The sequence below is a fragment of the Scyliorhinus torazame genome, unplaced genomic scaffold (genome assembly GCF_047496885.1).
Source record: "Scyliorhinus torazame isolate Kashiwa2021f unplaced genomic scaffold, sScyTor2.1 scaffold_1310, whole genome shotgun sequence".
Classification (NCBI taxonomy): Eukaryota; Metazoa; Chordata; class Chondrichthyes; order Carcharhiniformes; family Scyliorhinidae; genus Scyliorhinus; species Scyliorhinus torazame.
Genome location: NW_027309037.1, coordinates 23942 through 51688, shown reverse-complemented (window position 1 = coordinate 51688; position 27747 = coordinate 23942). Strand labels below are relative to the sequence as shown.

At 51.6% G+C, this 27747-nt stretch overlaps 1 long non-coding RNA gene across 1 annotated transcript; it reads left to right on the top strand.

Moving 5' to 3' along the window:
- LOC140407188 (uncharacterized) lies at positions 1-26330 on the top strand. Its single transcript, XR_011939514.1, has 3 exons — positions 1-96; positions 3997-4035; positions 26257-26330. It is a non-coding gene; the product is annotated as an uncharacterized lncRNA (long non-coding RNA).
- Positions 26331-27747: the final 1417 nt, after the last annotated feature.

The following is a 27747-nucleotide window of genomic DNA, read 5'->3' as shown; positions in this document are numbered from 1 at the left end:
TCTGACGGGACAATTCTGGCTATCGCACTCCTGATCCTGTTCCTGCTCCTGGCACTGGTTCTCCTCTGGTGGTTCTGGCCTCTGTGCTGCACTGTGGTAAGTCCTGGGATCAATCCAGAGCTTTGCAATCTCATTACACCAGCCACAGTTTTCCCATCATTGATGAGACACCAATTAATTGTCGGAGCTGACCGCCGAGAAGGACAAGGGCAGCAGACACACGGGGAACCCCAGCACCTGCATCTTCCCCTCCAAGCCACGCGGGAATATATCACCATTCCTTCACTGTCGCTGGGTCAAAATCCTGGAACTCCCCAACAGCAGCGTGGGTGTACCTACATCACTGGGACTGCAGCGGTTCAAGGAGGTGGCTCACCACCACCTTCTCGAGGGGCAATTGGGGCCGGATGATAAATGATGACCAAGCCAACGATACTCTTATCCTATGCAGCACCCCTGAGGGATACATCACCGCGAGCTGAGATGTGTAGAGTCAAAATAGGCTGGAGTTCTACATTCAAAGAACAAAAAACATATGAAGCACGCATGGAGACCATTCGGGCCACTGGATCTGTGCTGTCCCCTTCAAAGAACCAATTAGTTCCACCCACCATTCTGTCCTCAGGGCTTCAAGTATATATATCCAATTGCTTTTTGAAAGTTACAGTATTTTCCTTTTGGGTAGTGCTTTCAAAATCATAGCTGGTCCTGTGGAGAGAAAAGCGCCCTTGTTGTCCAGGCTCCCAATTCCCTTAAATCTGTCTCCTCGGGTTATTGGACGGTCTGCCTTTGGAATTATGTTCCCCTTATTGACCCTGACACAACCCTGGATGGTTTTGAACATCCAAAGAATTTTGGAAAATAAGGGATTCTGGAATGGGGCTGGTTTAGCACACTGGGCTAAATCGCTGGCTTTTAAAGCCGACCCAGGCAGGCCAGCAGCACGGTTCGATTCCCATACCAGCCTCCCCGAACAGGCGCCGGAATGTGGCGACTAGGGGCTTTTCACAGTAACTTCATTGAAGCCTACTCGTGACAATCATCATTTTCATTTCATTTTTCATTTCATTTCAATGGTTCCTACAGATTGGAGGTTAGTTAATATAAACCCCGCTGTTCAAAAAGGGAGGTGGAGAGATTAAAGGGAAGTATAGACCAGTGATCATAACGTCGGTAGTGGGGAAGTTGCAAGAGTCCATTATCAAGGATTTCATAGCACAGCATTTGGAAAGCAGGGGTGTAATCAGACAAATTCAGCATGGATTTACAAAAGGAAAACCATGCTTGATGAATCTACCGGAATTCTTTGAAGATGTAACTAGTAGACGAGGGAGAACCTTATTTGTTTAGACTTTCAGAAGGCTTTCGACAAGGTCTCACATGGCAGATGATTATGTAACTTTAAAGCACAAGGGATTACGGGTGATGTTTTGAGAGGGGTCGAAAGCTGGTTAGCAGTTAGGAAGCAAAGAGTTTGAATAAATGGGTCTTTTTCCATTTGGCAGGCAGTGAATAGTGGGGTACCGCAGGGATCTGTGCTAGGATCCCAACTGTTCTCATTATATATTAATGATTTGGATGAGGGAACTAAATGTATTATCTCTAAATTCGCAGATGATACAAAGTTGGGTGGGAGGGTGAGCTGTGAGGAGGATGCAGAGATGCTTCAGTGGGATTTGGACAGGCTGAGTGAGTGGGCACATGCATGGCAGATGCAGTATAATGTGGATAAATGTGAGGTTATCCACTTCGGTAGCAAAAATAGGAAGGTAGATTATTATTCCAATGGGTGTAAATTGAGAGAGGTGGATACTCAGCGAGACCTTTGTTAGACATTTTAGTTGCTAGAACAAACAAAGAACAAAGAAAAGTACAGCACAGGAACAGGCCCTTCGGCCCTCCAAGCCCGTGCCAACCATGCTGCCCGACTAAACTACAATCTTCTACGCTTCCTAGTCTGTATCCCTCTATTCCCATCCTATTCATGTATTTGTCAAGATGCCCCTTAAACGTCACTATCGTCCCTGCTTCCACCACCTCCTCCGGTAGCGAGTTCCAGGCACCACTACCCTCTGTGTAAAAAACTTGCCTCGTACATCTATTCTAAACTTGCCCCTCGCACCTTAAACCTATGCCCCCTAGTAATTGACCTCTCTACCCTGGGGAAAAGCCTCTGACTATCCACTCTGTCTATGCCCCTCATAATTTTGTAGACCTCTATCAGGTCGCCCCTCAACCTCCGTCGTTTCAGTGAGAACAAACCGAGTTTATTCAACCGCTCTTCATAGCTAATGCCCTCCATACCAGGCAACATTCTGGTAAATCTCTTCTGCACCCTCTCTAAAGCCTCCACATCCTTCTGGTAGTGTGGCGACCAGAATTGAACACTATACTCCAAGGGTGCCTAACTAAGGTTCTATACAGCTGCAACATGACTTGCCAATTCTTATCCTCAATGCCCCGGCCAATGAAGGCAAGCATGCCGTATGCCTTCTCCACTTGTGTTGCCCCTTTCAATGACCTCTGGACCTGTACACCTAGATCTCACTGACTTTCAATGCTCTTGAGGGTTCTACCATTCACTGTATATTCCCTACCTGCATTAGACCTTACAAAATGCATTACCTCACATTTGTCCGGATTAAACTCCATCTGCCATTTCTCCGCCCAAGTCTCCAAACAATCTAAATGCTGTGATATGAAGAGTCTAAAGTTCTGTTCCTTTTTCACAAACACACATTTCTTTCCTTCCAACAGCCTTTGCACAAAACTCTCACTATACATCACCTGACAGAGGCCATCTGAAGCCCCTTTACATATCAGTGTCAATTAATGGATACTTAACATAAATGAGACAACGAATTGCAATGTCTCTTAACCCATTACTTAACAACCTTGGTATCCACGGGCATCAGTCGCTGAACGTAAGCGTGCAGATACAGCAGTAAAGAAGATAAATGGTACGCTGGGCTCCATAGCGAGAGGACCTGAGTACAGGAATAGAGATGTTTTACTGCAATTGTGTAGGGCCTTGGTGAGGCCACACCTGGAACATTGTGGGCAGGTTTGGTCTCCTTCTCTGAGGAAGGATGTTCTTGCTGTGGAGGGAGCGCAGCGAAGGTTTACCAGGCTGATTCCTGGGATGGCGGGACTGTCACATGAGGAGAGATTAAGTCGGTGAGGATTATATTCATTGGGGTTTAGAAGATTGAGAGGGGATCTCATAGAAACCTCTAAAATTCTAACAGGATTGGAGAGGATAGATTCAGAAAGAATGTTCCCGATGGTGGGGGTGTCCAGAACCAGGCGCCACAGTCGGAGGATACGGGGGGGGGGGACTGAGGTGAGGAGAAATGTCTTCACCCAGAGAGCGGCGAATCTGTGGAATTCGCTGCCACAGAAAGTAGTTGAGGCCAAAAGGCAGATTAGAGAGATGATTTTATGATTACTGGCACACAGAAATGCACAAAAGTATAACTCTGAAATGATTCACTCCTCTCAATCAGCCTGGATTATTTAGTATTGTTTTCGTGGGGTGTGCATGTTGCTGGCTGGGTCGGCATTTATTGCCCCTTGGGAAGGTGGTGATGAGCCGCCCTCCTGAACCCGCTGCAGTCCCCGTGGTGGAGTGAGAGATCTCCGTGCGGCAGTCTTTCTCAGTGCCGGTAAACACCCAGGAAAGTGCACACATGGAAGGTGGCAAGCCTGGCTGGCAAGGGGCCCAACCTTTCAGTCCCAACGACACAATGTTCAAAGGCTGGCATAATTCAACACATCGGTCAGCACCAGCGATGCCCCATAAATTTGGACAGACCCTTTGAAAGAAAGTGCGAAACATTCTCGTGATTATGTTCCTGCACTGCACAGCAGGGGCCCAAGTTACTTGGCATTACATCACACCCAGTCTTCACACAATGTCTTGTACTGTGCAGCCATTCCAGCGTGTTTGTAATTTCTGTTATCCCTCTCTCTCTCTCCCCTTGTGTCTTGTTTCAGATTATCAAAGAGCCCCCACCACCGCCCTTGGATGACGACGTAAGTGCCGCGCTCTCCCTCTTCCGTTTCATTTGCAGATGTATCTCAGACTTTTTAAACTGTCACAACCTGGGTGAAGGCCACCCCCACCCCCACCGCAGAGTCCAGTTGAGGGGCTCCGCACCCGGCTCGGGAAGAGTGGGAATCATTCGGGAATGGTGTTGTTGCGATTGGAATTTGGGGAAGCATTGTTGTGAGCTGAGGGACGTCAGAGGGTTCGACGCTTGGTGGGCGGGTGAGAATGATTTGGCGGAGGGATTGCCCTCAGTCTTGGGGGGGGGGGGTGGAAATTCCCCAATTGTGGATTGGTTGGGAAATTGGCCCCCTCAATCTCAGGGGAATGGGAGACCAATGCATCTGAAATTCCTGCAGCACACCAGCCATGAAGATGTCGAACGTCAACATTTGTGTTCAATGCGGAAGGATAAAGAACTCTTGCCGAATTTCAGGTTACTGGCATGGCGGGTGTGTTGCCGGAGACTGGGGAAATGTTTTCGATCGTCCATTCAATCGAACGCCGAGAGACCCGGTCCTAATCAATCCAGTAATAAAAACAGAAAATGCTGGATAAACACAGACGGTCTGGCAGCATTGTGGAGAGAGAGAAACAGAGTTCATGTTTCGAGACCTCGAGGATAATCTAAATCAGCACTCTGTCCATGAGTTCTTCTGTTGCCTTTTATACATTGAGTCCCTGTTCTTTTGTGACTGAAGGTGTGTGCTTATTATTGTCCCAAGCCGGCTTACATTAACACTGCAATGAAGTTACTGTGAAAAGCCCCTGGTCGCCACACTCTGGCGCCTGTTGGGGTACACAGAGGTAGAATTCAGAATGTCCAAATTACCGAACAGTACGTCTTTCGGGACTTGTGGGAGGAAACCGGAGCGCCCGGAGGAAACCCACGCAGACACTGGGAGAGCGTGCAGTCTCCGCACAGGCAGCGACCCAAGCCGGGGATCGAACCCAGGTCCCTGGAGCTGTGAAGCGACAGTGCTAACCACTGTGCTACCGTGCCGCCTCGATGACCCACTTGGTCACGCAGACTCACAATCTCTGACAATGGGTGTCAAGTAGCTTTGACCAACTGGCCCGTTTTGTTGCGTACCATGGCCTTCCAATGGTCGACTCCTCGTTATCTGCTGTCACAATAAGTGACTCGTGATGTAGATCCCCTGTCTCAACTTACTGGGCATTCCAATGACTGACAGCTATCTCCCTGTAAATGCTGGGTTCAAAACTGTTCGGGGCCAGTCTGGGCCGGTTTTTCTGTGTCGTTTGTCGAGGCTAACAAATGTCAAGTGTCCCAGTGGTCTTTGTTTGAGGGTTCCTAACTGCGTCATGCTGTGCAACCAACTATCCAGTCTACCTTTGTGGCGAGGGTGTTACCACTTGTGGGAGAAACTAGGCGCCACAGTTTCAAAATAAGGGGTCACTAATTTAAGACAGAGATGAGGGGAATTCTTTCCTCTCTGAGGGTCTTGGGTTTTTGGAACTCTCTTCCTCAAAAGGCAGTGGACATAGAGGGCGGGATTCTCCCCTACCTGGCGGGGCGGGGGGACCCAGCGCCGAGGAGTGGCGTGAATCACCCCGGCGTCGGGCCGCCCCAAAGGTGCGGAATCCTCCACGCCTTCAGGGGCTAGGCCGGCCCCGGAGTGGCTCGCGCCGCGCCGGCCGGCGGGGAGGGGGCTTGGCGCCACGCCAACCGGCGCCCAAGGGCCTCCGCCGGCCGGCGCGAGTTGGCGCATGCACGGGAGCGCCAACGTGTGCGGGCGTCATCCCAGCGCATGCGCAGGGGTTCATCTCCGCGCCAGCCATCGCGGAGGAATAGCAGCCGGCGCGGAGGAATAGAGTGCCCCCACGGCACAGGCCCGCCCGCGGATCGGGGGGCCAGATCCCCCCGCGCCCCCCGAGGACCCCGGAGGCCGCCCGCGCCGCCAGGTACCGCCGGTAAGGACCTGCTCTAATTTACACCGGCGGGACTGGCAAAAAAAACAGGCGGCCACTCGGCCCATCGCGGGCCGGAGAATTGCCGGGAGGGGGGCCGCTGCCAGCGACCGCCAACCAGCGCGGCGCGATTCCCGCCCCCGCCAAATCCTCGACGCCAGAGAAACCGGCAGGGGCGGGATTCACACCGCCCCCCCCCGGCGATTTTCCGCCCCCCCGCCCAGGATCTTCGAATATTCTTAAGGCGGAGTCAGATAGATTTTTGATCAGCGAGGGGGTGAAAGGTTATCGGGGGAGACAGGGGTGTGGCGTTGAGATTATGATCGGATGGGCGGCCCAGTGGTCAACGCTGCTGCCTCGCGGGGCCAGGGGCCTGGGTTCATTCCGGCCTCAGGTCACTGTCTGTGCGGAGTCTGCACGTTCTCCCCGTGTCCGTGTGGGTTTCCTCCCATGGTCCAATGGTGTGCAGGTTAGGTTGATAGGTCAAGCTACATTGCCCCCTAGTGTCCAAAGTCACAGGGATATGGCGGGGGAATGGGCCTAGGTCGAGTTCTCTCTCGGAGGGTCAGCGTGACCCGATGGGCTGAATGGCCTCCTTCGGCACTATAGGGATCAGTGGATCAGGCACGATCTCACTGAATGGCGGAGTGGGGTGGAGGGGCCGAGTTCAGCAAGAAATCATTTCTTCTTCGCTGTTTCAGCACAGTCTATCCCCAATTATTATTTACCCAACATGCAACATGTTGACAGCCAGCTCAAAGCTCATGACAAGACGGTGGCCGATACACCGTAATGTGATCAAAGTTTTCATCAACAATCGTTTATTCCTGTCTGGCACAAAAGTAAAACGGGGAAGGTGGCCAATCCATGGCTCACAGGGGAAATTAGAGATAGTATTCGATCCAAGGAAGAAGCATTCAAATTGGCCGAGAAAAACAACAGGTCTAAGGACCGAGAGCAGTTTAGAATTCAGCAAAGGAGGATCCAGGGATTGGTTAAGAAGGGAAAATAAGTGGTTAGCACTGCTGTCTCACTCCGCCGAGGTCCCAGGTTCAATCCCGGCTCTGGGTCACTGTCCGTGTGGAGTTTGAACATTCTCCCCGTGTCTGCGTGGGTTTCACCCCCACAACACAAAGATGTGCAGGGTAGGTGGATTGGCCACGCTAAATTGCTCCTTTCTTGGAAAAAATGAATTGGGTACTCCAAATTTACAAAAAAATAGGTGGGGAAAATAGAGTACGAGCATAAGCTGGCAGAGAACATAAAAACCGACTGAAGATTGGCGAAGACAAATGGGGGACAAAGAAATGGCTGAGCAACTGAGTGCATACTTTGGTTCTGTCTTCATATTATGAGGACTCAAATAAGACACCAGAAATGTTGGGGAACGCAGAATTTAGTGAGGGGGAGGAGCTGAAAGAGATCAATATTAGTAGAGAAATGGTGTTGGGGAAATTGATGGGTTTGAAGGTGGATAAATCCCCAGGGCCTGATCATCCACATCACGGAGTACTTCAGGAAGTGACTCTAGAAATAGTGGCTGCTTTGGTGGTCATCTTCCAGGATTCCATAGACTCAGGAACCATCCTACAGATTGGAGAGTAGCTAATGTAACTCCAATATTTAAAAAGGGAGGTGGAGAGAAAACAGGGAATTATAGACCAGTCAGCCTGTCGTCGGTAGTGGGATAAATTCTAGAATCCATTCTCAAAGATTTAATAGCAGAGCACTGAGAAAACAGTGGCAGGATCAGACAGAGTCAGCATGGATTTACAAAAGGGGGAAATCATGCTTGACAAATCTACTGGAATTCTTCGAGGATGTAACCAGTAGAGTTGATAAAGGGAAGGGGGCCAGTAGATGTGGGGCTGCATTCTCCGATTTGGAGACTATGTCCCCATTCTGGCGTGAAAAGGGTGGTGTTTTACACCAGGAAAACTGGTGCAAATCGGCCACCGATTCGCCTGGGGGGCTAGCAGGGAGGCAGCGTAGCGCACCTGGCTCGAGCTGCCGATATGGCCTGGAGAATTGCCTGCAGCCGCCGCGCCGTGCTTTATGGCGGATGCCGTTCCCGGACGCGGCCCGCGATATAGTCCCCTCCTTCGGCTAAACGCTGTGCTGCCCTGCCGCCCGTTCCCTCTGTATCCACCCCATCAAAACCTTCCATCATTAAAGCCCTGAGCCTTCTGTTTCAAGGGAAGCATGTCCCATCCCAATATTTTACATGCTGAGCAAGCACTTCTCCCCCAGCCTCCCCCTCGCGAGCGTGTCCGACTTCCCTTTCAAGTGCGTTTGTGCTATTTCCTCCAAGTGCTCCTCGTGGTCGCTCATTCCACATTCCTCCACCGCTGTGGGCAGAGAGATTCCTCCTTGAGAGTTTAATGATGCGTGTAATCTGGAGAAAGGCTTTGCTGTGAGGCAGAAACCTCTCGGCAGCAACAACAGCAGCACAAATCTCGCCCGGAGATCTCCTCTGCTCCCCAGCTGCTGCAGAAAGTCCCCCACGAGCGACTTGGCTGCAAGTTCCCAGCCCCCACCCCGCCGAGTCCCAATTCTGATTCTCGGGGAACGTCCACAGATCCAACTCACGTGGGGCGGGCGGGAGGGGGTTTTTCCTTTGCGCTCGAGGTGTCGTGAGATTGGAAATCCATTCTTTTGCAGACAGAGCTATGGTTTCGAAACGCAACAGGCCCACCAGGCACAACGGCTGGCCTCAATAGGATTGGGCCCGTCGGCCTTGGGCACCGGTCCTGCTGCATCTTGCTTCGATTACACTCGATCCCATCTTTTTTGGAAAGCGCTCAGCAAACAAAGTTTGGTATGAAGCTCCAGCCAGTACTTCCTGTTTTGATTGTAGAGTGCGACAATCCTGAAGCAAAGTGTGGGGGTGGTGTTGGGTGGGGAGACTGGAAAGGGGGAGGTGGGGGGGGGGGGGGGGGGTGGGGGGGAAATAATTCACTGTCAAAGCAAAGCTCAACAATGACGTGGCAGAATGAATGAGGCCGATACATATTTGGAGAAAAACAACTTCACTGAAGGTTACAAAGGAAGAGCACAGCTCTGGGAATGGAGTGTTACAAATGGAATCGCCTCTGTCTGATTCTGTGTGATGGGAGCACAGTGGTTACGTTGTTGGACTGGGTAACCCAGAGTGTGCCTATGGTCCAGAAACAATACAAACAGAGAAAGTAGAAGCAGGAGTAGGCCGCTTGGCCCCTCGACCCTGCCGGCCCATTCAATCCCACCTTGCCTCATCTGTTTGCGTCACGAGTTCCACATTCCCAACTACCTCCCTTGCCCAACAGGAACGATCTACCTCCGCCTGACAGGTGCTCAAGCACGCCACCTCCACCGCCTTCTCAGGAAGACAGTCCCAAAGGTGCACAACGCTCCGGGAGAGCAAAACAATTCTCATCGTCACTGCCCGGAAAGGGTGATCCCGAATGTTAAAACAGTGCCCCCTGGCTCTGGACTCACCCCCAAGAGGGGACACGGAACAGTAAAGTCGCCACAGTCCCAGATGACCACAGGCGGCTTTCCCCTTTGTAGGGGCGAGCTGACAGGTGGGAAGTTCAGATCAGTTCATCAACTAAATCCACAATTTCCTCTTTTTAATCGTGCATATTGGGACGGCACGGTGGCGCAGTGGTTAGCACTGCCGCCTCACAGCGCTAGGGACCCGGGTTCGTTATTCCGGCCTTGGGTGACCGTCTGTGTGGAGTTTGCACGTTTGCAGTCCCAGTCCAAAGGTGTGCAGGTTAGGTGGGGTTACGGGGATAGGGCAGGGGAGTGGGCTGAGGTGGTGTGCTCTTTCAGAGGGTCGGTGCAGACTCGATGGGCTGAATGGCCTCCTGCACTGTAGGGTTTCAATGATATTATGTCATCCCCAGTTTCACCCTCTCCTTCAGCGATACACACCGGGGGACAAACAACCTCAAGAATAATTCTTGCTTCAGAGCCACGTCGCAAGACATCTCCATCCTGGATCTTATCAAGTCTCTGTCCAACACCACACTGACCCTCTGGGTAATGTGCCTTCCTATATCCCCGTGTGGGGGCCGTCCTCGACTCAGTCCAACATTAACCCTTTGTGTACCAGACTCTTTTTTTTTCAATCTTTATTGTCACAAGCAGGCTTACAGTAACACTGCGATGAAGTTACTGTGAAAATCCCCTAGTCCCCACACTCCGGCGCCTGTTCGGGTACACGGAGGGAGAATTCAGAATGTCCAATTCACCTAACAAGCACGTCTTTCGGGACTTGCGGGAGGAAACCGGAGCACCCGGAGGAAACCCACGCAGACACGGGGAGAAGGTGCAGACTCCGCAAAGACGGTGACCCAAGCCGGGAATCGAACCTGGGACCCTGGCGCTGTGAAGCAACAGTGCTACCCACTGTGCTCCCGTGCTGCCCATGTTTGCTTTGCCCCAGGGTGGCCTGGCCCGCGATCGAGGCCCACTGATCTGCGGGCTTGGCCTGTGCCGTGGGGGCACCCTTTCCGCCCGCGCCGGCCATGAGAAGAACCCCCCTGCGCATGCGCCAGAACACGCTGGCGCTCCTGCTCAGGCGCCAACTCACGCCGGCCGGCGGAGGCCCTTCGGCGCCGGTTGGCACAGCGCCAACCACTCCAGCGCGTGTCTAGCCCCCGGAGGTGCGGTGCACAGCTATCAGGAAAAATCAGGTTCCGTTTTGACTTCCCTCCAGATTGTCACACACATTCAAAATTGAGCGAGCCTGACTTGAAATGCATTCTGAGCGTCGGAAGACATTGAGATGGAAATTCTGTCCGCCATGTGCTGGAGGAATAGTATTTCTTAGTGAAGGTGGCGCAGGTCCACTACAGCATTGTCTCCTGCCTTCTCTCCATAACCCCTGATCCCCTTATTCATCAAGAACCTCGCTGTCTCTGTCTTAAAGACACTCAGTGACTTGGCCTCCACAGCCTTCTGCGGCAAAGAGTTCCACAGATTCACCCCCCTCTGGCTGAAGAAATTCCTCCTCATCTCTTTTTTTGTTTAAATTTAGAGTACCCAATTCTTTTTCTCCAATGAAGGGGCAATTTAGCGTGGCCAGTCCACTTACCCTGCACATCTTTGGGTTGTGGGGGCGAAACCCATGCAGACACGGGGAGAATGTGCAAACTCCACACGGACAGTGACCCGGGGCTGGGAATCGAACCTGGGACCCTGGAGCTGTGAAGTAACAGTGCCAACCACTGTGCTGCCGTGCAGCCCGTGTTTCTGCTGTGAATCACCACCTTCCCAAGAGCAACGAGGAGCGGACATTAAACTGCGGCCTCGCCAGGCAGGCCCACGTGCACACAATTTAAGGATCACAGAATGTTACAGCACGTAATGGCGCCATCCCGCCCATCGGGTCTGCGGCAGCTCTCCGAACGAGCAATTCACCCCAGCCTCGCTCTCCTGGCTTTTCCCCGTAACCCTGCACATTCTCCCTTTCCTGAAAATAACCCAATTGCCCCTTGGAAGCCAAGAGTGGACCTGCCTCCACCACGCTCTCAAGCACCCAATTTCCCATGGCAGGTTGATGGAAAAAGTGAAGTCGTATGGGGTCCAGGGTGTACTAGCTAGATGGATAAAGAACTGGCTGGGCAACAGGAGACAGAGAGTAGTAGTGGAAGGGAGTGTCTCAAAATGGAGAAAGGTGACTAGCGGTGTTCCACAGGGATCCGTGCTCGGACCACTGTTGTTTGTGATATACATAAATGATCTGGACGAAGGTATAGGTGGTCTGATTAGCAAGTTTGCAGATGATACGAAGATTGGTGGAGTTGCAGATAGCGAGGAGGACTGTCAGAGAATACAACAAAATGTAGATAGATTGGAGAGTTGGACAGAGAAATGGCAGATGGAGTTCAATCCAGGCAAATGCGAGGTGATGCATTTTGGAAGATGTAATTCAAGAGCGGACTATACGGTCAATGGAAGAGTCCTGGGGAAAATTGATGTACACAGAGATCTGGGAGCTCAGATCCATTGTACCCTGAAGGTGGCAACGCAGGTCGATAGAGTGGTCAAGAAGGCATACAGCATGCTTGCCTTCATCGGATGGGGTATTGAGTACAAGAGTCGGCAGGTCATGTTACAGTTGTATAGCACTTTGGTTAGGCCACATTTGGAATACTGCGTGCAGTTCTGGTCGCCACATTACCAGAAGGATGCGGATGCTTTAGCGAGGGTGCAGAGGAGGTTCACCAGGATGTTGCCTGGTATGGAGGGTGCTAGCTATGAAGAAAGGTTGAGTAGATTAGGATTGTTTTCGTTGGAAAGGCGGAGGTTGAGGGGGGACCTGATTGAGGTCTACAAAATTATGAGAGGTATGTACAGGGTGGATAGCAACAAGCTTTTTCCAAGAGTGGGGGTGTCAATTACAGGGGGTCACGATTTCAAGGTGAGAGGGGGAAAGTTTAAGGGAGATGTGCGTGGAAAGTTTTTTACGCAGAGGGTGGTGGGTGCCTGGAACGCTTTGCCAGCGGAGGTGGCAGAGGCGGGCACGAAAGCATCATTCAAGATGCATCTAGACAGATATATGAACGGGCGGGGAACAGAGGGAAGTAGATCCTTGGAAAATAGGCGACAGGTTTAGATAAAGGATCTGGATCGGCGCAGGATGGGAGGGCCGAAGGGCCTGTTCCTGTGCTGTAATTTTCTTTGTTCTTTAACCGCTCACTGTGTGGAAAAAGGTTTCTCGATCAGAGTGTACGCTGCAGAGGCAGCAATATTTCACCAAGCGTTCACCAGCACACAAAGAAACATACGTAGAAAATAGGGGCAGGACCTGCTCCTCCATTCATTATCATCATGGCTGATCATCAAGTTTAATCCCATCATCCCTTGACCTCTTTTGCCTCAAGAGCTACGTCTAACTCCTCTTGAAATCACACAATCTTTTGGCCTCAACTACTTTCTGCGGGAGTGAATTCCACAGATTCACCCCTCTCTGGGTGAAGAAATTTCTCCTCACCTCAATCCTAAAAGGTTTACCCCCTTATCCTCAAACTACGACCCCCTAGTTGTGGACTCCCCCACCACCAGGAGCATTCTTTCTGAATCTACCCTGTCTAATCCTGTTAGGGTTCCCTGGCTGGGATTCTCCGATCCCGCGGCCAAGTTCTGACACTGGTGTCAAAAGCGCCACTGCGGCATCAGTGGGCCTCCAGGCCCAGGTATTCACCCCTTCCTAGAACTCCGAGTGCCCGGCGGGTGGGACCATACGTAACCCACGCCGGCGGGACGCAGCCGAACCCGGCCCGTCGAGGTGCGGAGAATCGTCGCTTTCACCGGCCCCCAACCGGTGCGGTGGCGGCACCGCGGACACCAGAGAATCGGCGGACTTTCGTCAGAGCGGCATGGCGCAATTCCCGTGCCCCCCCCACCCCCCCACCCCAGCGATTCTCCAACCGAGCGCGGGATCGGAGAATCCCAACCCATAAATTTCCATGAGATTCCCTCTCACTCTTCGAAACTCCAATCAATATAATCTTTTTTTTGTGATAAATTTAGGGTACCCAATTCATTTTTTCCAATGAAGGGGCAATTCAGCGCGCCCAATCCACCTGCCCTGCACCTCTTTGGGTTGTGGGGGCGAAACCCACGCAGACACGGGGAGAACGTGCAAACTCCACACGGACAGTGACCCGGGGCCGGGATCGAACCCGGGACCTCGGCGCCGTGAGGCAGCGGAGCTAACCCACTGCGCCACCGTGCTGCCCCAATGAATATAACCTGAACCAATTTAATCTCTCCTAGTCTGACAGTCCCACCAGCCTGGTGAACCTTCACTGCGCTCCCTCTATAGGGACACTGACTCCAGCTGCACAGCCAGGCTATGAGGAAGCTCAGAGCTATTTATTGGCTGTTGACCATCAACACAGCAGCACTATTTCCTGGAGCCTCACACCACTGTCTGCAGTGAAGCCTCAGTGTATCCCACTTATTTGGTTATCTCAGCGCATGTGAAACACACAGTTTCCTGGACGCTGGCCTTGCCTACGTATGTGGAGGAAACGATCAAGGGGGGAGTACAAAGAATTCACAAGGGAGACGTTGATTCAGCGTAACGGCAGTATTGACACATTGGACCATTGAAGAGAAACACTTCCTTCTCCCCCTCTGGGTTCAGATTGTGAAGTCCGCACACTGGGGAAGCTCTGTACCGATGACGGGCTGGTCACTTTGGCATGCGAATGGAGAACAGCAGCTTTCGCCGCCGGCTGCCCTTCGATTCCAGGGTGACCTTGACTCAGGACTTGCCTCTGCGACATTTCCTGGAATCACTGCCCATTGGGGATGTTGAGGAAACGGGACGCGGTGGGGGGAGACGCTTCGCCACCGATCGGAAACAGGGCCCTTCAGGGTTGTCTTTGCACGAGCTTTGCCCGGCTGCTTGTGCAGCGGGCTTCTGGGAGACGGTCGAGTTCGCTTGACGATCCTCCCACTGAATCCGGAGGATTTTGTTTCTAAAGCTCTCACGGGATGTGGGCGTCGCTGGGACGAGGCACCATGTGTTGTCCATCCCTAACTGCCTTTGACCTGAGTGTCTGGCTGGGCCATTTTAGGGTGGGGGTGGGCGGGGTGGGGGGGGGGGGGGGGCGGTGAGGGGGGGAAGGACGGCAGATCCCTTTGCAGTGCAGCAGTGCACTCACAGATCAAAAGGTCAGAATAACAGCTTTAACGGGATGCCAGAGGGCCACCCACTTGTCCCTCCTGACACACAGGGTGGTTCTAAACAAACAATCAGGCTGTCGCCATCCAGACCAGGAACACAGAACAGACTGTGCTACTAGTTAACAATGTGGCTCAGCTTCAGCACAGGCGATTAGCTGCGGTGATCCACCTCTCAATAGGATCCATCATGAAACCGGTTCCCAAACATCTTGGAACAATTTAAATTTTCAGACAAATGCTGGGGAAATTCCTCATCTTCCATTTTTCTTGTATCCAGCACATTTTTCCCAGGCCAAACTCCCCCGACAGCTGCACCGCTTCCCCTGGGCTGCAGCAACAAAGTCATCCAGGACCTTGCAGAACGGACATGCGGTTAGCAATTGAGCTTTCACGCGGATGAATGTGGGCCAATATATTTTGTCAGGGGGAGCAGGGTGTTTCTCATCACTCTGGGCAAAGGAGACCCCCCTCGTGGGCAGTACGGTAGCACAGTGGCTAGCGCTGTCGCTTCACAGCTCCAGGGTCCCAGGTTCGATTCCCGGCTTGGGTCACTGTCCGTGCGGAGTCTGCACGTTCTCCCCCTGTCTGCGTGGGTTTCCTCCGGGTGCAGTGTTAATGGCAGCCTACTTGTGATTATTATAAGTGTCCAAACTCTGTATGGTGGAAAGGAGCACAGGGATTTGGGGCACACACACACAAATCACGCAGAGCAGCTATACAAGGTTAACGAGCCCACACAAAAGAAAGAGCAAGGAAATGGCAGGGGCTTACATCTGGCCGGATAGAATTGAGATGCAGAGGAGCTCTGTACAACTGTTGAGTGCTGGGTGGAAACCACTTGGAGAAACTTCCCTTTTGCAAAGAAGAGTAAGAATCACAGGCTTCGGCCCATCGAGTCTGCACTGGCCCTTGCAAAGAGCACGCTACCCAAGCCCACACCTCCACCCTATACCCATAACCCACCCCACCTTTTTGGACACTAAGGGCAATTTAGCACGGCCAATCCACCTAACCTGCACATCTTTGGACTGTGGGAGGAAACCGGAGCTCCCGGAGGAAACCCACACAGACAGGGGGAGAACGTGCAGACTCCGCACAGACAGTGACCCAAGGCGGGAATCGAACCTGGGACCCTGGAGCTGTGAAGCAACTGTGCTAACCACTCTGCTGCTGTGGAACCCACTACAATGAGTTGGCATTGAGTCAAATAACTTAGATGCATTTAAGGCAAATCGAGATAAGCCCTTGAGCGAGGGAGGAATTCAAGCTATGTGGATCCGGTGGGATGAAGTAAATGAGGAGGAAGGAGGTGTATCGGGGACATTAAGGGCATTGCAGACCATTAGGCTGGATGGCTAGTCTCTGTACTGCAAGTACAATGTAACATGGCTTCTTGTGAGTCTCTCTCGCACACCGCTCGTATACACACACACACAACAGGAACATTGAGTCAACTCAGGTACAGACCAGTTGTAAAGGGTGAGAAAAGCCTCACCTGCAGCGAACACTGCAGGGTGAATGTAACGCGACATGAATCCCAGGTCCCGGTTGGGGCTGTACTCATGTGTGCGGAACTTGGCTATAAGTTTCTGCTCGGCGATTCTGCGTTGTCGCGCGTCCTGAAGGCCGCCTTGGAGAACGCTTACCCGGAGATCAGAGGCTGAATGCCCTCGACTGCTGAAGTGTTCCCCGACTGGAAGGGAACATTCCTGCCTGGCAACAATGGATGAATGGACATTGTGCTACAATCACCAGGCAGGAATGTTCCCTTCCAGTCGGGGAACACTTCAGCAGTCGAGGGCATTCAGACTCTGATCTCCGGGTAAGCGTTCTCCAAGGGCTTGCAAAATCTGACCAACTGTCCTGGCTTGAGACGATTCACACCTCTTTAATCTGGGATTACCCCTCTCTCTTGCTCTGTAAAGACTTAATTACCTGCAAATGCTCGCATTCAAAGTATCGTCTTGCATCTTTGACTTTGGCTATATATATGTTTCTGGAACATACCTCTCCATTCACCTGAGGAAGGAGCAGTGCTCCGAAAGCTAGTGATTTGAAATAAATCTGTTGGACTTTAACCTGGTGTTGTAAGACTTCTTACTGTGCTCACCCCAGTCCAACGCCGGCATCTCCACATCATAGTCTTATTCAGCTTAAGGTGGTCCACAGGGCGCACATGACGTTGGCACGGATGTTCTTTGAGGTTAGGTGTAGGTGGTGTACGGGGGTGCCCATCAATCATGCCCACGTGTCTTGGGCGTGTCCAAAGCTTGGGGGATTCTGGCAGGGGTCAGCCGACGTTATGTCCGGGGGGTCCTGAAGGTAAAGGTGGTCCCGCTTCCAGAGGTGGCGATCTTTGGTGTGTCAGGGGGCGAGAGAGAGGCCGATGTCTTGGACTTTGTCTCCCTGGTTGCCCGGAGACGGATATTGTTAGAATGGAGGGACTCGGGGTGTGCGTGAAACCAGGGGTGGGGTGAGTGACCTGGCAGGGTTTCTCAGGCTAGAGAAAATAAAGTTCACCTCGAGGGACTCTGTGGAAGGGTTTGCCCGGAGGCGGCAGCCGTTTAAAAAAAAAAGCGAATACGGCAAACAATTCGCCCGTCGCGGCATCTCTGACGCGGTTTTCACACCTCCTCGGGAAAACGGCACCTCCAACAGGTCGGCACGTTCTCCGTACTGCACCCAAGAGTCGACCCAAACTACTGGGTGCAATCTCCCAGCCCCGCCAGAGGCGGGCATCGCTGTGGGCGCAACAGGAAAATTTGAAGAGCGGCCGGGAATCGGTTGACTTTTGGTCACTCCACCAGATATCGCTGCCCCACTGGCGGGGCGGGGGGGGGGGTGACTGAAAAATCGCGTCCAAATGTCTCTGGAATGGGATTTGAATCCTAAACCTGCTGATCTCGAGGTGGGAGATGCCAGCACTTAGCCAAGGCTCACACCTCTTTAAGGAATCAAAAGTGGAGCAAATGAGATGTAAAATTGGACAGTAAGTGGAGGAGGGAAGTTCCGAGGACTACAGTATCTGAAAGATACGGCCAACTAACGACAAAGATGGTACTTGCAATGGAGACGCCATCTGATGGAAGTGATTAAACCTTGTGGGAAACCCATATGCTACGATATTGCTTGGTTTGTGACTTTGTTCAATATTTGCAAAGCTGAAAATATAATTCACTCCGAACAAGTTTGGGACGGCAGCCAGCATTAATTATTTACAACACTTAATTGAAATGATCAATTTTTTATAGGAAGGCAGACAGTGTGAGGGGAGGAAAGGGTGAAAAGATTAGGGCAAATGTCAGCTCTTGTGTGACTCGAACGGATTGAGCAGACACTTCTCAAAACAGTATCTCAACCGGCAGTGTTTTAAGTGCTGAGCATTAATTACCGTTTGCTGGGTGCCAAGACCTTTTTCGCTCTAACTTTACAAATTAAAGAGCAAGTCGGTCGCCTCAGATAACATATGAAAATAGCCACAAAAATGCAGTCATTTTTACAGTCCCGAAATAAAAGTACACATGGGAATTATTGTAGGAGCTGCGTTTCACAAAGGAAGTGTGGCCCCATTAAAACGATCTGCTCAAGCCATTAAGGAACCCTCCAGTTTTGCCTTTTGCCTACACAAATATTTAACTTAAGAAATGAACACATGTGTGTCATGCTATGAGGGTTTTCGCAAGAGGTTAGACATTTGAATAAGGAAAGAAGGAATTTTAGAAACAGAGCTTCAGAAATCTGGACCCGTTCCCGACTCAGTACTCTCCTCAAATCCAAACGCTTCGCTTCCCAGAAGCACTAATCACGAGCGCCTAATAATAATAATCTTTATTGTCACAAGCCTGCTTACATTAACACTGCAATGATGTTACCGTGAAAATCCCCGAGTCGCCACATTCTGGCGGCTGTTCGGGTGCACTGAGGGAGAATTCAGAATGTCCAATTCACCTCACAAGAACGTCTTTCGGGACTTGTGGGAGGAAACCGGAGCGCCCAGAGGGAACCCACGCAAACATGGGGAGAAGGTGCAGATTCCGCACAGACAGTGACCCAAGCCGGGAATCGAACCTGGGACCCTGGGGCTGTGAAGCAACTGTGCTAACCACTGTGCTACCGTGCCGCCTTTTGTGTCAAAGGTGTTTTTTTGCTGTTGTTGTTGAATGGGCTCCTCTTGGACTTTCCCGAAACGGTTGTGTGCCCGTTGGTGCCTTGCTGTTAAATGTTCCAGCTTTGTCCTGTTCACAGAATAGGATGCGGCGTTAACTTAACGGACCTGATATCAAATGGAGACAGCACAAGTTGAGGCTCGTGCATTGGCTTGAGAATGTGGCAGATGTGAAAGTTACTGCCCAGACGCACGGTTTGTTCTTACTTAGTTCATTCCAGATTTTTATCACTTTTTAGTCGATCCACAAAGCGGTTGTTGTTTGGTCGGTTTAAAATAAAACAAAAATTGTGCCATGGTTAGAAGAGAAATAGCCCGGACATATTTGGAATCGGCACTTGGACGAGATGCTGCGGAGCTGCCGATGGCCATGGTAATTGGAGGCAGGCTCAATCATGTCAGGAGTGAAGGGGGCAGAATGGCTCAGTCAACATGTGCGAGACCTTCTTGTGTGCAAATTGGCTGCCGTGTTTCTAACATCACAACAGTGACTCCACTCCAAAAGTAATTTGAGTGCTTCGGGACATCCTGAGCTGATGAATAGGGGCAGGTCTTTCTGTTCACCATGGAACAGACAGCATGCCACATGAAACTTGGCCCTTTCCACCAGGAGCCTCCTCTCTGGTCCATGTTGCAAAGCCACGCGGTAATGACAATGTGTAGCAGCGGCAAGAGAGAGAGACTCCAAGATACAAGATTCTCCACATGTACACGTGTGTGTAGCATCAAGCATTGCTTTGTGCAGTTCGGGAAGCACCAGCCTTTTCACATGAAATCCAGCCCAAATTGATTGAACGGAGCTACTCTCAGTCTCTCGACATTGTGCCTTGAAATGGATTTGGACACAGACCCAAGTATAAAACGACTCCCAATTTGGCAGTGATGAATAAAGATTTCAGAGAGCTATAGGATGGCTACATGAACAATGGAAAATGTTACACTGACACAGTGGGGGCTTATGCTCTGACATGGAGCTCAGATACATTGTTGGGGGCATAGTTAGAGGAACTAACCATTCTGTACACAACCCAGGAAAGGCTGGTGTGGTCAACGACCAGGCCAGCCCGGGGACACGGGCTTGTAGGCGGCATGGTTTCCCCAGGAGAGGTGGCCTGCAGTGCAGAGCTTCGGGAAGGCTGCCTTTTTTTAGGGAGTCCTCGTGTCTTTTGTACCGACGTTGTTGGACCTGGGAACAGTTCCCCATGGGATATCCGCTGGGGGATTCTGCAGTCACCCATCCTGTACTCTCGAGGTACAGAGGGACCTGGGTGTCCTGGTACGTGAAGCCCAAAACATGAGAATGCGGGGTACCAGTGATTGAGAAGGCAGCGGGAACATGGCACTTACTGCAAGGAGAATGGATTGTTAAAGTAGGGTGGTTTTACTGCAGCTGCCCAGTGCGACCAAATCTCATGTGAACCGTTCTGGTCTTATTTGGAAGAAGACAACGACTGGCTTGGAAGCAGTTCAGACAAAGTTCACTCAACCCTTTGCTGGGATGAGGCAGTTACCGCATGAGGGAGGGTTGAACAGAAGCATTTGGGCCTCCACCCGTTGGAGTTTAGAAGAGAGGTGACTGACATGTAAGATTCTGAAGGGACTTGGCAGGATGGATGCTGAGACTCTGTGTCCACTTGGAAAAGGCACTGCAACAAGGGGACACGGTCTAAGAACAAGAGGTCGACTGTTTAAGACAGAGATTATGCTAATTTCATTTTCCTGTGAGAGAGTCATTAGTTTAGTTTCTATCTACCCAAAGGCGCTATACAAATGCACATGAGTCCATGACCCACTGAGAGGAAAATTTTTTTTAAAAAATAAAGCAGCCAAGAACATGAGGGAAGGGCAGCAGGGTGGCGCAGTGGGTTAGCCCTGCTGCCTCACGGCACCGAGGTCCCAGGTTCGATCCCGGCTCTGGGTCACTGTCCGTGTGGAGTTTGCACATTCTCCCCGTGTCTGCGTGCGTCTCTCCCCCACAACCCAAAGATGTGCAGGGGAGGTGGATTGGCCACGCTAAATTGCCCCTGAATTGGATAAAATGAATTGGGTACTCTAAATTTATTAATAAAAAGAACATGAGGGAAACGAACAATACACGCGAAAGGGAACTTGGTCTGGTTTTTACCTGTAAATACACGCTGAAAAGGTCCAAGCGAATACTTTGGTATTAAGTTTCAAGAGTCGAGATGTCACATTCAGGTGGTTCTATTCCACAGGCAGGGAGCCAGCCCGCTATAATCCAGGTGTTTCTCCACCTTGATTAAAGATCAGCACAGTTTATGAATGTTTTATTAGCAGTTACAATTCACAGCATCGGGCAGACCAAGATCACGGCACAATCTGTCACTCGACAGTTTCCCAGCAGCGCACAAAAAGGGAGAGGGCAACGAAGCGAAGATGAGGTGGAGGATACGAGCATACGAACAAGGAGCGAGAGGAGGCCATTCAGGCCCCTCGAGCCTGTCCCACCGTTTAGAGAGATCACGGCTGATTTGATTGTGCCTCAACTCCGCATTTCCCCCTCGCCCCACCGCCCCGATAACCTTTGACTCCTTTGTTAGTCAGGAATCCACCTGATGTTTTGGGTGTTCTGGATCACATACAGGTCACCAACACTTGAAGTAGTGCAACACTATTTTATTAAAAGGTTAACTATTTAAACATACTTGAACTGTGGGTAAATACAATACCAGCTTTAAATAAAGACCTTTGCCTTGTCCTAACCAGTCGATGCACTCAGCACATGGTGAATGTCTGTGTCGCAGGCTGTGAGCTCTGTCCTACTAGGAAGCTGCAGCTCGAATGAGCGGGAACTCTGATGTCCCCTGTCTTTATAGTGTGTGTGCTCTCACTGGTGATTGGCTGCGGTGTTGTGTGTGTTGATTGGTCCCGCTGTGTGTCCATCAGTGTGTGTGTCTGCACCATGATACACTGGTGTATATTATGACACCACCTAGCTCAAAAAATATCCAAGGACCGCTCCTGGGCAGCACGGTGGCACGATGGTTAGCACCGCTGCCTCACGGTGCCAGGGACCCGGGTTCGATTCCAGCCTCGGGTGATTCTGTCGAAAATACCACAATACGGAGTCAGTCACACACCAGAAGTCAGGATGTCTGCCCACACTTGGGCACATTCATTGGGTACCTCACAGAACGAAAATCAGAGAAATTTACAGCACAGAGTTGGCCCACCATCTCTCTGCACTGAAGAACAAACCTTTTTTTTTCTTTAAAATATTTCGAGTACCCAATTCATGTTTTCCAATGAAGGGGTAATTTAGCGTGGCCAATCCGTGCAAACTCCACACGGACAGTGACCCAGAGCCGGGGTCGAAGCTGGGTCCTCGGCGCCGTGAGGCAGCAGTGCTGACCCACTGCGCCACCGTGCTGCACTTACCGACGAACAAACCTAACTCAACTTCACTCCCCAGCTTGTGGCCTTGTACGTGACAGCACTGCAGGTGCACATCCCAGCCCTTCTTCAAATGTGACTTGGGTGTCTGCCTGCACCAACCTTTCAGGCAGCGAGTTCTGCCCCTTTCCCATCGTCTGGGTGAAAAAAAACATTTCTCCAGGAATTGGGTCCGAACCTCCTTCGTGCTCTCCCCGCGAGCTTTCCGACCCAAAGTCAATCTCGACCTGGCGTAACTTTATACGCGCCTCCTCTACTCCGAAGAGAAGAACTTGAGCTTTTCAAACCTCGACTTGGAAACTTTCGAGACTGTCAAACCAGCTGTACAAGGTATTAGTGGGAGAAGAGAAAGATGTTTAGCAGGGGGCAGCACGGTAGCATTGTGGATAGCACAATTGCTTCATAGCTCCAGGGACCCAGGTTCGATTCCGGCTTGGGTCGCTGTCTGTGCGGAGTCTGCACGTCCTCCCCGTGTGCGCGTGGGTTTCCTCCGGGTGCTCCGGTTTCCTCCCACAGTCCAAAGATGTGCAGGTTAGGTGGATTGGCCACGATAAATTGCCCTTAGAGTCCAAAATTGCCCTTAGTGTTGGGTGGAGTTACTGGGTTATGAGGATAGGGTGGAGGTGTTGACCTTGGGTAGGGTGCTCTTTCCAAGAGCCGGTGCAGACTCGATGAGCCGAATGGCCTCCTTCTGCACTGTAAATTCTAGGATAATCTATGAATGACTCATATTTTTGCTCTTTCGGACTGAAAGAAGGGTGCTACATTTTCACAGTGTCGCAATGCTAAGAAGCAGAGTAGGGGGGAGATGGTCAATGTGTGCAAGCGATAGAAAAAATGTTACTCTTGGTCAGTCTATTTTTTTTAAATTTAGAGTACCCAATTATATTTTTCCAATTAAGGGACAATTTAGCGTGGCCAATCCACCGACCCTGCACATCTTCGGGACTCTCGGGCAGAATGTGCAAACTCCACACAGGCAGTGACCCGGGGCCGGGATCGAACCTGGGACCTCCTCACTCTTGGTCTGATGGCACGCTCTGTCATTCCTGATGACCAGGTGCCGGCAGCCGTCACTGACCTTTTCGTTTGAGAGTTTCACATATTGAAATGCCACACGGGCGTTGCAAGAGGCCACCCCTCGAGGGTGGAAGTTTGGGCGCGTAGTGCGACAGCTCTCCCATTTCTGCCACCTCGTTCTCTGCTCAACATCGCAAGAGACCCAATCCCGGCAGCCAGAGAGAATGGGGCATTGTCAGCTGCCCTGCGGCTCTGGTTACCAGAATCCAGCCGGCCCCTGGGTGCTGCACACTCGACCATGGTGGGGACACCAAGGTCCCCTCCAAGTCTGGGTCAAAGTCCTGGAACTCCCTCCCTAACAGCACTGTGGGTGTACCTACGCCACATGGACCGCAGCCATTGAAAATGGTGGCTCACCACCACCTTCTCCAGGGCAATTAGAGACGGACTTCAATGATGACTCTCGCATCCTTGACTTAAAAAGGAAAATGCCAATTGACAATTGCCTTCAGTTGGGACAATGTCAATTTGATTCTCCTTTTAATGGGAGGGTTCGGCGTTCCGCTGTTGAACAGCCGCAGGTTCTGTGGAACGATGAGAAGCTTTGCCCCCTTCAGCCAATGCTCAGATGTGGTCCTGGTCTCGTCCATCTCCCAAGGGTGAAAGGTTGGGCCAGGAGGAAACGGTGGCTCTCTGCGCACCTATGAGCCTGTGGTGACGTCACAAGCAAAGCAGAAGGTGGCAGCGGAGGGTTGCTGGCAGAGGCAGAGTGAAGACGGGGAGGTCTCGCTGCACCCTCTGCTCCTGCCCCAGTTGTGTCGGTGTCACAGACCGATATCTATATCCCCCCCCACAATGCTGAGATGGGTAGTGTGAGGAAAAAAGAGGCGTACGGGACCTGGCTGAGATTGTAACCTGGTTAATGAAAACTTATTCACTTGGAAATAATCGCGAGCTGCGCGCGGGATCAGCTCCTCAGGCGGAAAATCCGGAGAGAATCACACTTCCCGATTTTCCTCGCTGGCGACATCAGGGAGTAAACCTTATTTGAATAGATTCTGAGGCATTGCAACATGATTGACGCTCCCCCTCCCTGCCCCACCTGATCACCCCTCACTAAGTATTCACACCGTCGGCGAGGTTTGGCCGAATTAGAATCAGGGGCCCTCCAGGGCGCAGAGTTAGGTATAGGCCCCGGCGGTGAGAGGGTAGCTCTGACAGCCCTGGCACTGCGCCCTGTCGCAGGTGGAATGAAATGAAAATCACTTATTGTCACAAGTAGGCTTCAAATGAAGTTACTGGCGAAAAGCCCCTCGTCGCCACATTCCGGCGCCTGTTCGGGGAGGCCGTTACGGGAATCGAGCCGTGCTGCTCGGGCCTGCCTTGGTCTGCTTTCAAAGCCAGCGATTTAGCCCTGTGCTGAACCAGCCCCTAAACAGGCGGCACAGTGACAATCTGGCAGGGCGAAGCTGTGCCAGGGCAGGCCCTAGCAGGAGCTCCATGGTGGGGGTTGAAGAGCAGGAACTGGAGGCGGGAGGGGAGTGGGGGGGCGGGGGGAATTGCTGGCGATATTTCTGCAGTGGTGAGGTGGTGGGGGGAAATTCTCGGTGCCTGATTCTCAGGGGACAGGAGCAGTGGTGGGGGTTGCGGGGAATCTGTTATATGTCTGTGGCGGAGGCTGGGGCACCATGGGGGGGGGGGCGGGGGGGCGTGCGTTTAGTCTCAGTGCTGTTTGGGGGCCCCTTTAACGATGGCACCCCAATCCCGGAGGAGACGGTGCAGCCGCGATAATGCCTCCCCCGCCCTGCCCAGATGACAGCGTTAACCATGCCCACTCATCCTTTCGCGAAAGAAGTTCAAGATCCGGAAGAAAAAAATGGGGTGAAATTCTCCGGTATCGGCGCGATGTCCGCCGACTGGCGCCCAAAATGGCACAAATCAGTCGGGCATCGCGCCGCCCCAAAGGTGCGGAATGCTCCGCATCTTGGGGGGGCCGAGCCCCAACCTTAAGGGGCTAGGCCCGCGTCGGACTAATTTCCGCCCCGCCAGCTGGCGGAAAGGCCTTTGGTGCCCCTTTGATGTCTCCAGGTGCAAGCTGTATGGAAAATGTTGACTCGTGCACATCCGGTACCCCCCCCCCCCCCCCCCCCCCCCCCCCCCCCCCACTGATTAAATCTAGGGCAGTGCAAAAATAAAAATTACTGCTTCAAACCTCAGAGCGCCTCTGAACCCAGATTGGGTGCTGACTGAGTTGCCAGGGGAGAAGGTGTGGTTGTACCGGCAAGTGCTCGGAGAGAGGGGGGAGAATCAAATCCTGTGTCTCCAGGACCTGCCCAGTTAATATGCAGAGCGGGCGAAGGACAAAATTCCTTGTATTTGTCACAATGCTCCTGCAGGATCAAGCTTAATCTTCAAGGGCAGCAGGCAGAGAGAGTCATGACACAGGCGGGATAAAGACAGCCTGCTTGAGGATACTGTTGAAAGTCAAAAGACAAATAAACTTGATGGAACAATTTTTGTTTCGAAATGGTTTCTCGGTTGTAAACAGAGAGGGTGATTGCAAAATCGAGCAGTGTTATAAATCTCCTCTGGCTCATCCCAACAGCCATGATATCAGGCTTCTTCCTGTTTTTATACACGCTCCCCCAAAAAATTAAGGTCGCGCAGGTCCGTGCACAGAATATGTTGTGCACAAATTCAATAAGCTCGGGTAATTTGTTCCCCTCCCCTCCCTCTCTATTTCGCCCCATGCGTTTGAAAGTGCCTTCAGCAGTTGGTTCCAAGTCGAGTGGGCTGGGTCAACGATCCCCCCCGCCCCCCCCAACCCCGGTTTCAAGGGTCGGTCTGCTTTGGGGAACTTTTAAGCAGCCCAGGCATTTCCTCTTGTCCGATTGCCAGCAATGATTTGACAAATCTGGCAACGCCAGGCCAGCTTGGCTCCACATGTTCCTGCTGCCTGCTAATCATCCTCTCTCTCTCTCTCTGGCAGGACGATTCGGACTCGGAAGGAATGCCGAAGAAAAAGTGGCCAACCTGTCGACGCTTCATATTACGGGGGGCGGGGCGTGGAGGAATCAAAAGAATGGAGGTAAAGAGAGCGACCAATGCCCCTCATTGTCCATCCCTGGGAGAGTGAGTGGCAGAAAGCACAGTGTTGATAGGAATAAAAGCAAATTATTGCGGAGGGCTGGAATCTGAAAACCAAGAGAAAATGCTGGAAAATCTCAGCAGGTCTGGCAGCATCTGTAGGGAGAGAAAAGAGCTAACGTTTCGAGTCCGGTGACTCTTTGTCAAAGCTGATAAGAGTTTTTTGAGGAGGTCACAAGATGGTTGATGCATGTAGAGCAGTGGATGTTGTCTATATGGACTTCAGAAAGGCCTTTGACAAGGTCCCTCATGGCAGACTGAACTTAAATGAAAATCACTGATTGTCACAAGTAGGCTTCAAATGAAGTTACTGTGAAAAGCCCCTAGTCACCACAATTCCGGCACCTGTTCGGGGAGGCTGGTACGGGAATAGAACCGTGCTGCTGGCCTGCCTTGGTCTGCTTTAAGAGCCAGTTCTTTAGCTCTGTGCTGAACAGCCCCATGTGGTACAAAAGGTGAAGTCATACGGGATCAGGGGTGAGCTGGCAAGGTGGATACAGAACTGGCTAGGTCATAGAAGGCAGATAGTAGCAATGGAAGGATGCTTTTCTAATTGGAGGGCTGTGGACCAGTGGTGTTCCACAGGGATCAGTGCTGGGACCTTTGCTCTTTGTAGTATATATAAATGATTTGGAGGAAAATGTAACTGGTCTGATTAGTAAGTTGCAGACGACACAAAGGTCGGTGGAATTGCGGATAGCGATGAGGACTGTCAGAGGATACAGCAGGATTTAGATTGTTTGGAGACTTGGGGTGGAGAGATGGCAGATGGAGTTTAATCCGGACAAATGTGAGGTAATGCATTTTGGAAGGTCTGATGCAGGTAGGGAATATACAGTGAATGGTACAACCCAATCAAGAGTATTGAAAGTCAAAGAGATCTAGGAGTACAGGTCCACAGGTCATTGAAAGGGGCAACAAAGTGGAGAAGGTAGTCAAGAAGGCATACGGCATGCTTGCCTTCATGGCCAGGGCATTGAGTATAAGAATTGGCAAGTCATGTTGCAGCTGTATAGAAGCTTTAGTTCGGCCACACTTGGAGTATAGTGTTCAATTTCTGGTCGCCACACTACCAGAAAGGATGTGGAGGCTTTAGAGAGGGTGCAGAAGAGATTACCAGAATGTTGCCTGGTATGGAGGGCATTAGCCTATGAGGAGCGGTTGAATAAACTCGGTTTGTTCTCACTGGAACGACGGAGGTTGAGGGGCGACCTGATAGAGGTCTATAAAATTATGAGGGGCATAGACAGAGTGGATAGTCAGAGGCTTTTCCCCAGGGTAGAGGGGTCAATTACTAGGGGGCATAGGTTTAAGGTGCGAGGGGCAAGGTTTA